Here is a 13,467-nt window from a genome sequence, read left to right on the forward strand (position 1 = left end):
CTTAAAATTTTACTTCTAAGATTCTTTCAATCTGTGGTTACGCTGATTGACATTAATACCTAAAATGGCTTTAAATATCATTGTTATGCAGACATCATACAGATTTATTGCTACTTTAGGCTGATAATTCCTTGACAAATCCTATTTCTGCACTTCAAGAGTGTTTGATGGCAATTCAGCAGTGGATATATTCCAGCAAACTGTCTCTTCACATCTTGCAGACTAAGTTATTATTATATCTCCATCTTCTTGTAAAAACTGTGTGTTGTCTAAAATCTAAATAATTACCACACGTACCATGCAACATTAAGTTGCATTACAAGCATTCTGTTGTTTTTTATTTTTATTTTTTTAACACTGAAACAGCAGCATCTACTTTGGATTATTATTTCAACAAGCCTCTAAAAAAAGTTCACAGGCTTCAAAACTAAGGTGTTACAATCAGTGCAATTACTCCCTTTCATCTCTTTTACAAAGGGTCCATACAGTGAATATGAGTAGTAGAGGTAAACTTGCTGTTCTTGAAGATCAGCTATTTCAAAATGGTTAACGTTCTTACTCTCTAAGGTTAAAAGTAATCTTGTATCTGCATTTCATCTTCTCCATTCTCTCTCTCAGATTTTGCTGTTATTATGGACTTCACCTAATGACAATTGTAATTTAATATTTAGTAATTTAATATTTGAAATTTAATTTTCTTAAATAGAATGAGAAATATACATTACAGAAGTCATTGAAGGCAAGAATATGAAGTTTTAAAAAGAGAAATAATTTGTTATTCTGATACATAACTTCATTTTATGAGAGTCAATTAACTGGCATTTGAAGGCAATTCACAAATTCAGTTTGAATACTACTATATAAAACTTCCCCCATAACCAAGGGGCAAAATAACTGCTAGAGAAATGTATAATAATATCCTTCCATTTAAGAGAGAAGCCTCCTGGATTTTGTAAAGTGGTCAACTAGTTTAGTCTGAATTCAGAAATACTTTCAGAAGTGATGATTCGGCCAGACATAGCACTTTAGTCAAATATCCAGCCTTGTTTTAGGAACTGATTTGACCTAATTCAAATATGTAATTTGCTTAACTGGGATTAGCAGAGGTCTGACCAGAATGCAATTACTTAAATGAGATCTGTGTTAAAGATCTTAAAAAATGACCAGTGGTAAAAGATTTGTGCATATATATATAAAAATATATATTTATATATGTTAAAACAAACACAAAAAATCAATGGAAAGCTCAAAAGAGTAATACAGGTGTTGACAAATTCATGTCCTGTATCATCTAAGCAGGACTTTTATGCTTTGATGTCATCTTGATGAGCATTGGAGGTAGAATAACTGAATACTATGTTATCTTTGCTATGTAATCAAGACATGTAAAAACCGAAGAACTGGCAAAGTGCGTTTTGAGTGAATAACAAAGGTTCACTATTTTAAATTCTGTAATTTACTTTAATACATTAATAATAATAATACATTAATACATTATTAATGTACTTTAATACAGGCTGAAGGAATAACTTCCTCAAAAATAAATTAATCAATGAATACTGGTTTTAAATAACAACAGGAGCTCTAAAGTAAATGAGCATATTGAAAAATGTGATGAAAGTGAAGACTAGTGAAAATTTAGAGTAAATTATTTGACATTTTGTGTGGGTTAGATCTCTATTTGTTTTTAGAAGAATGTATTCAGATTTTATATAGCTTTTTTGTAAAATATTAACATTTATATAAAATATAAACACAAGAATTATAATACATTGAATTAAAAATATACACTATATATAATGTGGAATCATATATCCATAAAAAACTGCACCAAAAAATACAAATACTGAATCTTAGTCTTCATGGATCTGTTTCAAAAATCTTTGCGAATGAAAAAGACTTGGTCTCAGTGTTATTTTTATGATCATGTTCACAGATGTATTTTTGTATTGTCACTCAATTATTTTCTTATTATAAAAAGTGGGATACACTAGATATGCCTAGAAGAATTAATTTGAGATATTTTCTTTTGATACAGTGGTAGTATGATTGATATCTCACCTACCATCCTAGTAAGGAAAATTCAAGAACAGTGCTGAAATTATAAACCTTTTATTTCCCTAAGCATCATTAAAGATAGTAAGTTTTATTCCATGGTGTTATAACAAATATATGTACATTTGAAGTCCTAAAAAGGAATAAAACCCATCATTTGACCTTTTCTTCCATTAAGAAGTATTTGTAAGCTGCATTCTCTATCATTACTTGGTATTCCCAAGATATTTATATATCCAAAGACTACTTCTTAGTATTCTTAGATACAGCTTTGCAGTGGGAACTATGTTCAAGTGTTTAACTACTATAACCTGCAACTCTTTTTAGAGCTATTACCCTCTAGGATCAATAGGCTGATCTGGTAGATGTGGACAATCTGTATATTCTGCCAAGGGTTGCACTCTTCATTGAATGCAACACGAGACACTTTTGATTTAAAGAGGAGCCAAAAGGAGAGGTTGAACTGTTATATTAGAGACAATATTTACTGCAGATTTTATTTATAGTTCAGACAGAATCATCAAAGGAAGGATGCAAAAAGAGACTCCTAGAGATAGAAAGCTACTCTTTCAAGGTCAGGTAGCAGACAAGTGCTCATGTGGGTGTCCCACATACAAAGACACTTTGCCTCCAAATGTTTTGTAAAGCCACATTACTCCTCTGTTCTGTGTAGATTATGATGCAACATGTATATGTTTATTTGAAACTCTGGTTTACATATATATAAATGGATGAGAATTTTGCAAGTAAATACTAATAACAATTTTTGTTTAGCTTGTTTTTTAACCAATAACAAAACAAGTTTAACCTTTTTATGTGTTTTATCAATAACAATAGACTTTAAAGGTTTAAAAACCCCAATAAAAAAGTGATCCTTTCTTCTTTATAGCTGGTTTCTAATGCATTTCTGAAGATTTTTTTAAGTGTTTATTTTAAAAGATCTGTAAAATCTATTGGCATGTTTATGTCCACCTATCTCTACAAGACCTATGCAAGCCATTGTTGTTTTTCACTATAAATGTTTAGTAATCATCACAACTCCTAAAATAAAGAGCATTTTTATATAAGAATAACAAAATTGGTGTATTTGGTAGTGTAAGTAGTATCTGTGGAAAGTAATCAACCATCAAAACAAAATACCATCTTTCACTGTGGATGAGAATTAGACTTCAGATAGCCAAAGGGTAAAATTTCAATAGCTTTATTTGAAAGACATTATTTGAGTGTAATAAAACTTATCTTCTCTAGTGTGCTCATATTTGCTCATCTCACAACTTTATTATCCTGATAGTATGCCTTAATAGACTTTTAAATTAATGACCACTTGCTATTTAGGATAGACCAGGGGCATCATTGAACATAGTAGACACAAACAAAACAGACAGACACATATTGAACCTTGGGGGCAGGGAAAGAGCCTCAAGCTCCTGTAAATATTATATGTCATTAGACTGTTGAAAGTTTCCTATTAGGCAACATAAATCACTTAAAAAGTACATCGTAGAGAAAAAAATCCTATCTTGAAGAGCGTAAGTGACTTTTCCCATTTTCCATTCTTATTTTTTGACTTAAGAATTCTATTTTTTGAACAGCTGATGTCATAATCCTTTCTAAATATTCTGGCAGATAATACTTTCTTGTCATGGTGGGTATGGATAAATCTCATTGAGAAAGCAAGACATACTTTAATTCGAAACTGCTTCCAAATATGAAAGATAAAAATATAACTGATCATCCCTTACTTACTTCAGAAGATACAGAAGCAATGGGGCTTACTGAGGACTGGATTTTCTGCCATCGGGATTAGCAAGCACTGTGTTTTGGCTATTACAATATCTACTGAAGGATTTTTGAAACAAAATAAAGCCTTTGCCAAGTTTGTATGATAATCACTGCTATTTCTATAATATCTGGAAGAGTTTTGTCAGCTTTTCATCAATGTCTTCCTGTGAACAAGTTAAATTTCCAAATTTCACACAAAAAATTCAAAATTACTGAAGTCACAGGTGATGTGAAACAATAAAAACATTCTATACCACAAATTCGGAATAAGCACTGGATCCAAGCAAAGGAGAGGGACATGTTTTTTTCTAATGTAGCTTGGTGATTGATAATGACTCTGCCTTATTAAAAGTAAGCTGCAGCTGGATGATTTTATCTTACTATTTTATGTCAAAAAAAATGATGTTCTTCTTCTGCCCCTGGACGTGAATAAAATTTAAGTTCAAAATTTGTAACAAGTATTCTATCTCAGGAAGACACAATAACTATATAAACACATCTTTGACATTAATCAGAGTCAAAGGTCATAAATGAAGCAGTGAGCAAACGAGATATGCATAACCTAAATTTAGTTCAATCTACTCCTGTTTTTCCCTGTTCTGCATACAATTTTCTGCCTCTTGCAATTAGCTGATGTATTTTCAAATTTGTATTATGGTGTTTACAGAATTGTTATAGCTTAGATAATAAAGACAAAAAATGAAATGTACACCATAAATTTTGTTGATAATGTGGATTGTAAGGCTAAAAAAATGTCACAGCAAAACTGCTGTCATTGAGGCATGACAACCCCCTGTTTTCTGCAACAGAGTCAAAACCTACATGGCAAAATAGTGCTAAGACTGAGACAGATATGACATCTGGAGAATAACACAACTGTTAAGGATCTGAAGGCAGCATGGGTCTACCAGATATATATGGTTCAGAAGATTATTTTGTTTACAATGTTCATCTCCTGCCTTTCACCTGAAAATACTCTGTGCCTTTAAATTAACGTATTTGTATTTTCATTATGGCTGATGGTAAGTTTAAAAAAGCGGTAATTCCTTGAATTTTTGAACTTGCTTAAAGTTACACTTGGGTACATTACTTAAGAATTTGACAAGCTGCCACGCAGAATATTCAAACTAGTATTTATCAGAAGTTTGCTAGTGAGTTGTATGCAACTGCTACAAGATTAATTAAGATTAGGTGGTGATCAGTATGGCTGATGTCAACCCAAAAGGAGTAGCTGCAAAAGTCTGAAATTTAAATTATTCAATTTCTGAAGGGAACAGAAAACTGCAGTTAAATTATTGGAAATAAATAAATAAATAAATAAATAAATAAATAAATAAATAAATGCAAAGAAGCAACACTAAAGTTTTTTCCAGTTATTAAATTTCGATATAACACTGTCTTCTATTTTCTGGTTTTTTTCAGAGCAGTGTCAGCAGCTTTCTTCAAGTTTTTCTTCTTTTTGTACATCATTACTACAATAAACTATTTTTCAGGCTCCTATAAAAGCAGACTCCTGTATAGACATATATGTCTTTTTACTTTGAATAAATATTTATTATAAACTGGAAGGAATATTTAGTGCTTAAAAAAAAAAAAACCCAAGGTTAGATTTTCAGTCTTAGAACTGTTCCTAATAGCTTTGTAAATCTTCCTGTCAGCCATTCTGTATCTCCAAAATACTCTGTATGCATATAGATACTTGAAAAGTCTGTATGTATAACTCTGATTAAATCTGCTTCAAGCACACCCTAAAGGAGGAGGAAGGGATAGCTGAATTGAAAGTGCAAACAGCTCAGGGCTGTGTTCCCTTTATTGTAGAACTTACCTGATGGACACATCTTTGACACTGATTTGTCTCTCAAGCCTCAGTTACAATGTGAGAGACACTTCATTAATCTCTTTACACATACACAAGTCCTCAAAACTGCATTGAAATGTTGGAGGGCGGGTGTCCACATATATACAATACCTCAATGAAATCTATCAGTCTCCATTAATGCACGGTGCCTCCTGAAGGATCAGCACTTTATTTCAATATTTTAAATTATTTAAATAAATACATTAATGTATTATTCTATATACAGTTCAGTTAAATTACTTCCCACATTTCTTGATGTCTTTGAAAATTAACCATCCTGTTTGGACATTATTGGCCCTTAGGATTAATGTTTCAAAGTTGTTATTAGTTCAGGTCTGAGTGCTTGTACTGCTTTCTCAGGATTTGTAAAATAGTTGCTATGTTATCAGTCACTTTATATGATACCAAACACTAGACATGGTGAGAAAACATCTGATAGAAACTGCTGTTCAGTTCTGACAGATATTAAAATTTAATGCTATCTCTGTATGAAGTTTGCTTAATCAAATGTCAGGGAGATCTTAAATCTATCAATAAAGACCTTAATTCACCCAGGAGGCAAAATCAACAAGGAAGGCGAAAATCCCAAACAAGAAAAAAGCCTTTAAGAGTTGTGTTTGTAGTGCCATCTGCTTTGAGTTGATTGTTCTCAACAGGCTACTCAGCTGCCATTTAGTGTCTGTATTACTTAATAAAGAAGTAGTGAATACACAGAAATATGTCATGAGCATTAGCAAAATCCTGATACAGTGATAACACACCCTGATATACTTACACTCCATCCTAATTCAAACTTCTTTTCTTCCTTACGAGTGAAATAGCAATATTTGCACATGTACAGCTACTAAATAGTAAACCTGATGTTTGTGCAAATTTGATAGGCAGACATATATAAAAGAACATATGGTAACACTTATGGTAACACTCAGGTGTTGTGAATTGTATTGGTCTTTAAAACAGCTTTGCTCCATAGATTGAAGAGCTGTTCAAAATTTCTTATAAAACTATGCACTATATAAAAGAGACACTTAAAATGTTGGGAAATGACAGTTTGCCATTATATCTAATGATTTGCTCTGTTGTTCTATTGTGAAATGAATGGAAAAGGAATACTACCATTTGTATCAGCAGAATACTGCAATGTGTCTGTCTTCAGAGCTGCAGCTTGAGTGCAACAATCACAGTAATAGGGATAATGGAGGGCAGTGGATGGAAGGATCACAGAAAGCTGAGGTGAAAATAATGCACTTTTGGGGCTCTCACCTCCATCTGTTTATAAATGTTTGTCCCTTCTTTAGAAAAAGTTTATTCATGTGATCTGGGGAAACAAAGACTACACAGAAATGCTTCTATTTGTTCATATTCTTAAAAAAATATTAAAATTTCTTCACTATAGGAGTGGTGAGGCACTGGAACAGGTTGCCCAAAGAAGTTGAGGTTGCCCCATCCTTGGAAGTGTTCAAGGCCAGGTTGGATGGGGCTTTGAGCAACCTGGCCTAGTGGAAGGTGTCCCTGCCCATGGCAGTGGGGTTGGACTATATGATCTTTAAGGTTCTTTCTAACCCAAACCATTCTATATGGACAAAAAACCAAACCAAACCAACAACAACAGCAAAACAACAAAAAACTCTAGCCAAACAAACAAAAACACCCACAGGAAAGAAAATCCATGGAAAACCCACAGATATCTGTGAATCAGAACAGATAATCATAATCTGATAATAGATCTGTGTCTGCCTAACTTCTTTTGACTTTAAAGGTCTCTGGACATCAGCCTTACATCTCTGTCTATTAATAAGGTGCTGAGCTCTGACAATGTTGCAGCTATTTGTCAAACATGTCTAATCAGTGTTACAACTGTTACTAGTTTTCAAACCTTCAACTACCAAATCTAATCTTTTAAGGAGAAAAACAAAACAAAACTGTTATATTCAGCAACAAAAGTAACTCTGAAGTTCCAGTATAATTTGCTAAGTTTAATACATAATAATAAATAATACAGTAAAAGAAGCATTTCACTCAAAAGGATAACAAAAATGAGATTATGAATTACTCTTTTTGATCCCTACACCATGAAGGAAACACACACTCTGCTTCAGACATACAATTGATTCTATTGATTTCAGTGGGATTACTCATCTCCTTCAGGTTAAACATACTTTAGTCTTCATACTTGAGGAAGTCTATAAGATGATAAATACCCAATAACAATGCTATATGTACTGTCCCTGGACAAACAGTTTGTATTCATCCCTCCATGCATCTACATACCTCAGGACTTTCTATAGCTTCTACTGAAACTGTCCATATATATTGTTTCTAAACTACTATGCTATGAACAGATATTGATTAGTACCTACCACACTGCCACCTCTCCTCAACTGTTTTTCTTTTTCTTTTTTTTTTCTTTTTTTTTTTTCTTTTTTCCTCTCTAAAATCCCTTCATTCTAAAAGGTGGTCTAAATTGAATGTGTTTGAAAACACATGCTTCAGAAGAGCAGTGGAAAACACTGAGGTGTAGAATAGGTCTGACCAAGGTGTAATGGCAACTTTTAAGTCACTGCAGACTTCTTTTTTTTCATTTTCCGACCTAAGCTGCATCTTTAAACGTAGATTTGAAACTGCAGCACTTCCTATAGGACTACTGTGAAAGATTAAAGTCACCTGAACACTAACTCCACAATTTTATTTTCAATTATTTAGCCCAGAGGATAATTATCTGAAGGATCAAGATCTGTTCTAACACTTTGTCATTTATCAAATGTCGAGCAAACTCAAATATGAAATTGCTTAGTTGCTTACTGTAAAGCAGAGCTATTTCTTTAAACAGTGTGTACACATGTGCAGGCACATCGCAAGAAGAGCCAGAGGCCACGAATGCATTGCAAAGAGCAAGTTTTATTTTAGTTACCTCTCTACTGGGGGATCTCCAAAGTCGCACCTGAGCTCCCAGGCAGAGGTGACACAAGCGGGGACGCAGGCGCTGGTAAGTTCAGCCCTGCTGGAAGATCGCTGGGCCTGCTGAGCCCGCCTGTATTTCAAGGCTTCAGGCAGGCGCAGCCTCCCGCTCTTTCTCACAACAAAGCAAGAATCTCAGACGTAGTGATAAGGTGCCTAGAGTTTCTCACAGGCCTATGTTATCTAACACAGAGGTTCTACTCATCAAGCACACAAGGTCAGTAAAACAATTAGTAGTGATGTATGTGCTTTTTCTACAGACAGGTGCAAGTCACTTGAGCGTATTTACATTTAACCAACCTCCTTGCCAAATCTGCCACTACATTCCCATACAAACAGGCTATGTCAAAGAAATTAAATGTTTGATATGCAATGTCAGTTTTTAAAAAGGTCACAGGTCTGATCACTGTACTTGTTACATTCAAAATCTCGTTATGATCAAAAAGAAACTCATCATATATATGGAGCCAGGAATTCATTGGTGCTTCACTTAATGTTTTAACATTCTAGTAACACAAATTATGTAATTAATGCAGAAAAAAGCCTGATTAATAACAGAGTTAAACCTGCTAGGCAATCCCTTTCCCCATTCCTGGCATCTACCTTTTCCATGGTACTGTGCTCATATCTTGCCATGTCCCTGGGCTCTTGAAGTTCACAGGCTTAGCTCCTGGCAGGAAGAACAGAGAAGTATAGGAGACATACCACCACCATGCTGAGGTCTTTGGCAAGATGAATATGAAGATTAGCGGAATGGAGGAGGATTCCTCCTGTGTCCTGGGCTTTGCTTGAATATATTTTATATACTTGTTTACCCCAGACAGCTGCCTTCTGGCTGCTCCCAGCCGAGTGTGAGCATGACCCCACAGCCTCCCCAGCCTCAGCTCCACCACAGGGGCTCTTTGTTGGGCAGCAACTCCCTGGGTTTGCCAGACCCTTCCCACAGAGGCACTGGCAGAGCTCAGGCTCAGGCAGGGGAGGCAACAGACACTTGGCCCCAAGGCAGGAGCCGAAACCAGTTCAGCCACGTTCCAGCCAAGGACCTGTCCTATCGGGTCAGTGCAGATCCTGTGACACTTTACTAGTAAAGGCAAAAATCATAGTTCTGGGCTTCATTTTAAGCAATTGACAGAACCAATAGCAAGTAAGGCAGTCAGCAGACACAGATAAATACTTTGCATAGGGGTAGAAGCAACACAGCTTTCTGGAAAGAAATCATACCTCACAAATTTTCTAGTTTTCTGTGAAAGATCTATACATTCAGGTATAATGCATTTGGATTTAGAAAAGCTTTATAAAAGGCTTGTTGTGGGGAACTAAGCTGTAACAGGATATGAGAAAATCTTCCCTTGGATTACTAACTGGTTTAAGATAGCAAAGAAGAAATGGCAAAAAAAAAGGTCAGTTTTCACAGTAAATCTAGGCTATCAGTAAGAATCCAAAATATAACACCAGCACAGTACAGCCATAAATAATCTGGAAATGGATTTAAATAGTGAGGCAACAATGTTTTCTGATGGTACAGAAGTATTAAAAGAGGAATAAAAAAGCCTAGTACTATAAAATTACTGAACAACTTCATCAGTGTCTCATGATAAGGAATAATCAGATTATAAAATGACACACAAAATATGATACTGTTTAACATAAATTTATATAAAATTGAAATGATGAAAAAATACACAATAAAAGAGTTTAGATACCTATAACTTCTTTTTCTAGAAGAACTCTACTTAGATTATTTTTTTAAATAATTTTAGTTTTGTTCAGATGCAGTCAGAAAGACAATGTTACTTTGAGGAAAGACATTTGGAATAAATAAACACTACATATATTCATGATAAGCCCACATCTTAAATATTGTGAGGTCCACACAGATAAATTATTAAAAAACAGTTTTAAGACTAAAATAAATGAGGGCCTTCTCAGGCAATGCAGAAACAGAAAATATTTTTGTAGGATGGATAACGAAGGAAGAAAACAAATAGATTCAAATGTCATGGAGGCCTGTGACTAAAGAGTGCAGTAGTTTGGATATAACTCTGATTTTATAAGTCCTTAAGTCACTAATAGCTTAAAGACAGTGGTTATTAATGAAGTCAGCTCCCTTTAGAGTTGCCTGCTTTCTTTTTTTCTAAGCATCTGCTACTGACAGAGGATATGGAACCACATGCGTCTTTTGATTTCATCTGACCTTTTAAATAGATGCAAAATCTTATAATTTTTAAAGATTTTATAGTGTATTTAACGTGAAAACTAGGATTGAAACCAAATAAGGTTCTTCCTGTTCTATTTCCGTGGCTGAAAAAGTGAAGGTGTAATTCACCATGCTAGACCTGCCATATCATCTTTTTCTGTTTTTCTGTTTACCCTGCATGCTTTTTATCCACAGAAATCTATTGTTCAGAATGTCACCAATGTCTCTGTAAGTAATTATCTGACAATGTAATCTGCAATTTTCACACGGTGTATTTTGGAAAGCATACAGAAAGCTAACATTTATGGAAAACTTGCTATTATAACTCAGAAACTTTAATGTGTTTCTGAGTCAAAAGAAGAAGTATCCCTGTAAGAGAACTTCCAGCTCTGTTATTTCTTGTAACTTTTTATTCTGAAGGAGAGAAGACTTATTTAAATAACATAAAGGATGTTCTGATCAATATTATAATGAAATTTAATATTTGATGTTAGATTATTAGCTTATAATGAATTTGTCCTTTTATTATTGATGAATAATCAGTATTTTAATCAGGTTCATCAATGAGATCTTATCTAGAACTCAGCAAAGCAGGAAAATTAATTTCTGGATTGATAACAAACATACCTTATTATGACTTCCATTAGTAACTGATTTTATAGGTGACTCATTTTGTAACTACAGTAGCAGTTAATGCCTTGTTTATGAAATTGAAAGCATGTTAGTACGTATTTTTATATTAAACAGAAGGACATGTAGAATCAATCGTTTAATGTAGAAAAATCCTTATTCTGGTAAGTTTAAAATATGACTTGTCACACTGACTGCCATGAATTTTAAGATTACATCATTTACCAGAAATAACTTCATTCTTCATAGGTCCATATTATAGTGAGAGGAATGTGAAATTGTGGAAAACGTCTTCCCACAGAAGAGAGAAAATCCGAATATCTTGGTAAACGTAGTTTAATAGTAACTACAATAACACCTGAATTGTGAAAAAAAAATTTTCTTTACTCATCAATAGTATATCAGCCTGACTTAGAAGACTAAAATAGATGTTAATGACACATGAAACAACCGTTATTTAATCTTAAGAAATTATGACAACCTGACTCAAATAAGGCAAGGTGTATCTGACCAAGTATTACTCTTTGAAATAGTGATGTAGAGTATAACAGTGTCTAACCTTTGCTTTGACTCTTAAAGAATCTTACATAAAAAAATAAATTGAATGACCACTCTGACTACAGTCTCAGAAATGTGGAGTTAAAGTTGAAAAATAAGTACTTGTGGTGTTCTTATGAATTAAAGGCTGTTACTCTAGGCAATCAAAATTTATACTTTTCACTTCATGTGTAAATTCAAAACATGCTTTTGTCAAGATCACGTGAGAGTCAGTTCTATTTATTCCTTACATTTTTCATATAAAGCAATTAATACAAAAATAACTTAACAATCAAAAAAGCAAAACCAATAGGGTTCAAGGAGAAAAATACTTAGTAACAGAACCATTTGCCTTGAACTATGAATTGGCCCAATCCACAAAAGAAAATACATTCATTTAGAAATGAGATCTTGACTATCACTTTTGTGGCCAGCTGGTATAACTGTTAGTGTTATTCTTTTATTTATGTTAGTAGCTGAAGATAGTATGAAACAAGAGATGTTTTGCAGAAGGTAACCCAGAAGAAAAAAATGAAAGAATTAAAGTATTGAATGTCTCAAATAAAAAAATCAGATAAACCACCACCCCCCCAAAAAAAACCCCAATCAACAACAACAAAACAAAACTGTGTTGGCAGTTGCACTTCACCCCACCATGCCCTGAGAACTGGTGTGGCAGTTGCACACCCCCCTCTCAGAACTGGGGCCTTCAATGGGGCAGCTAATGGCTTTTTTTGTGGAGACCCAGAGTCGGTGGGCAGGGTCGTCAGCACAGGAGGGGCCAAGAGCGCCCACAGCCCAGAGAAGCCGAGAAGCTTCTCGAATGCCCACAGTCGGGGGAGGGGTGCAGAGAAGCCGAGAAGCTTCTGGAATGCCCACAGCCAGATCTGAACAGGCTATAAATGGGGTTCCCATTGGAGACCCCCGTTGTGTGGGGGCTGCGGAGCTGCGGGTCTGCCGTGCTGCCTGAGTCCCTCCCCTTAGATGGAGAAGCCGTCTGAGGTGACCTCCCAGGATGGGGAGCGCCTCATCTCCGCGTGTGGGTGAGTGATAGATTACTGGATATATGCTTTAATAAGTCCTCGCGTGGTAGGCGAGTGTAAATTCCTCATCTGGGACAGACGAGTGTAAAGTCCTGGCCACAATAGGGTACTGTTTCTCTCTTATGAGCAAAACAGGGCAGAGAGGGCTCTGGTTTTGTTTTCTTGTGAGTGCGTATATGCACGCTGTGGATCCTCATTATTCTTATTTCACTGCACCCCAGATAATCTCCTAACCTAATATCCGAACCTGTATCTTATGTTATCAGAGTGATAACTAATTGTATAAACCCTGTTTCTAGTCGGTTTATTTGTGGTACTTTTCCGTCCAGAATAAAGTTTGTTTTGGACCTTGTTGTCTGCCTAGACTTATTTTGGGGTGCCTCCATGACAAAAAACAAACCAAAACA

Source organism: Caloenas nicobarica, chromosome 1, assembly GCF_036013445.1.
Source record: "Caloenas nicobarica isolate bCalNic1 chromosome 1, bCalNic1.hap1, whole genome shotgun sequence".
NCBI lineage: Eukaryota > Metazoa > Chordata > Aves > Columbiformes > Columbidae > Caloenas > Caloenas nicobarica.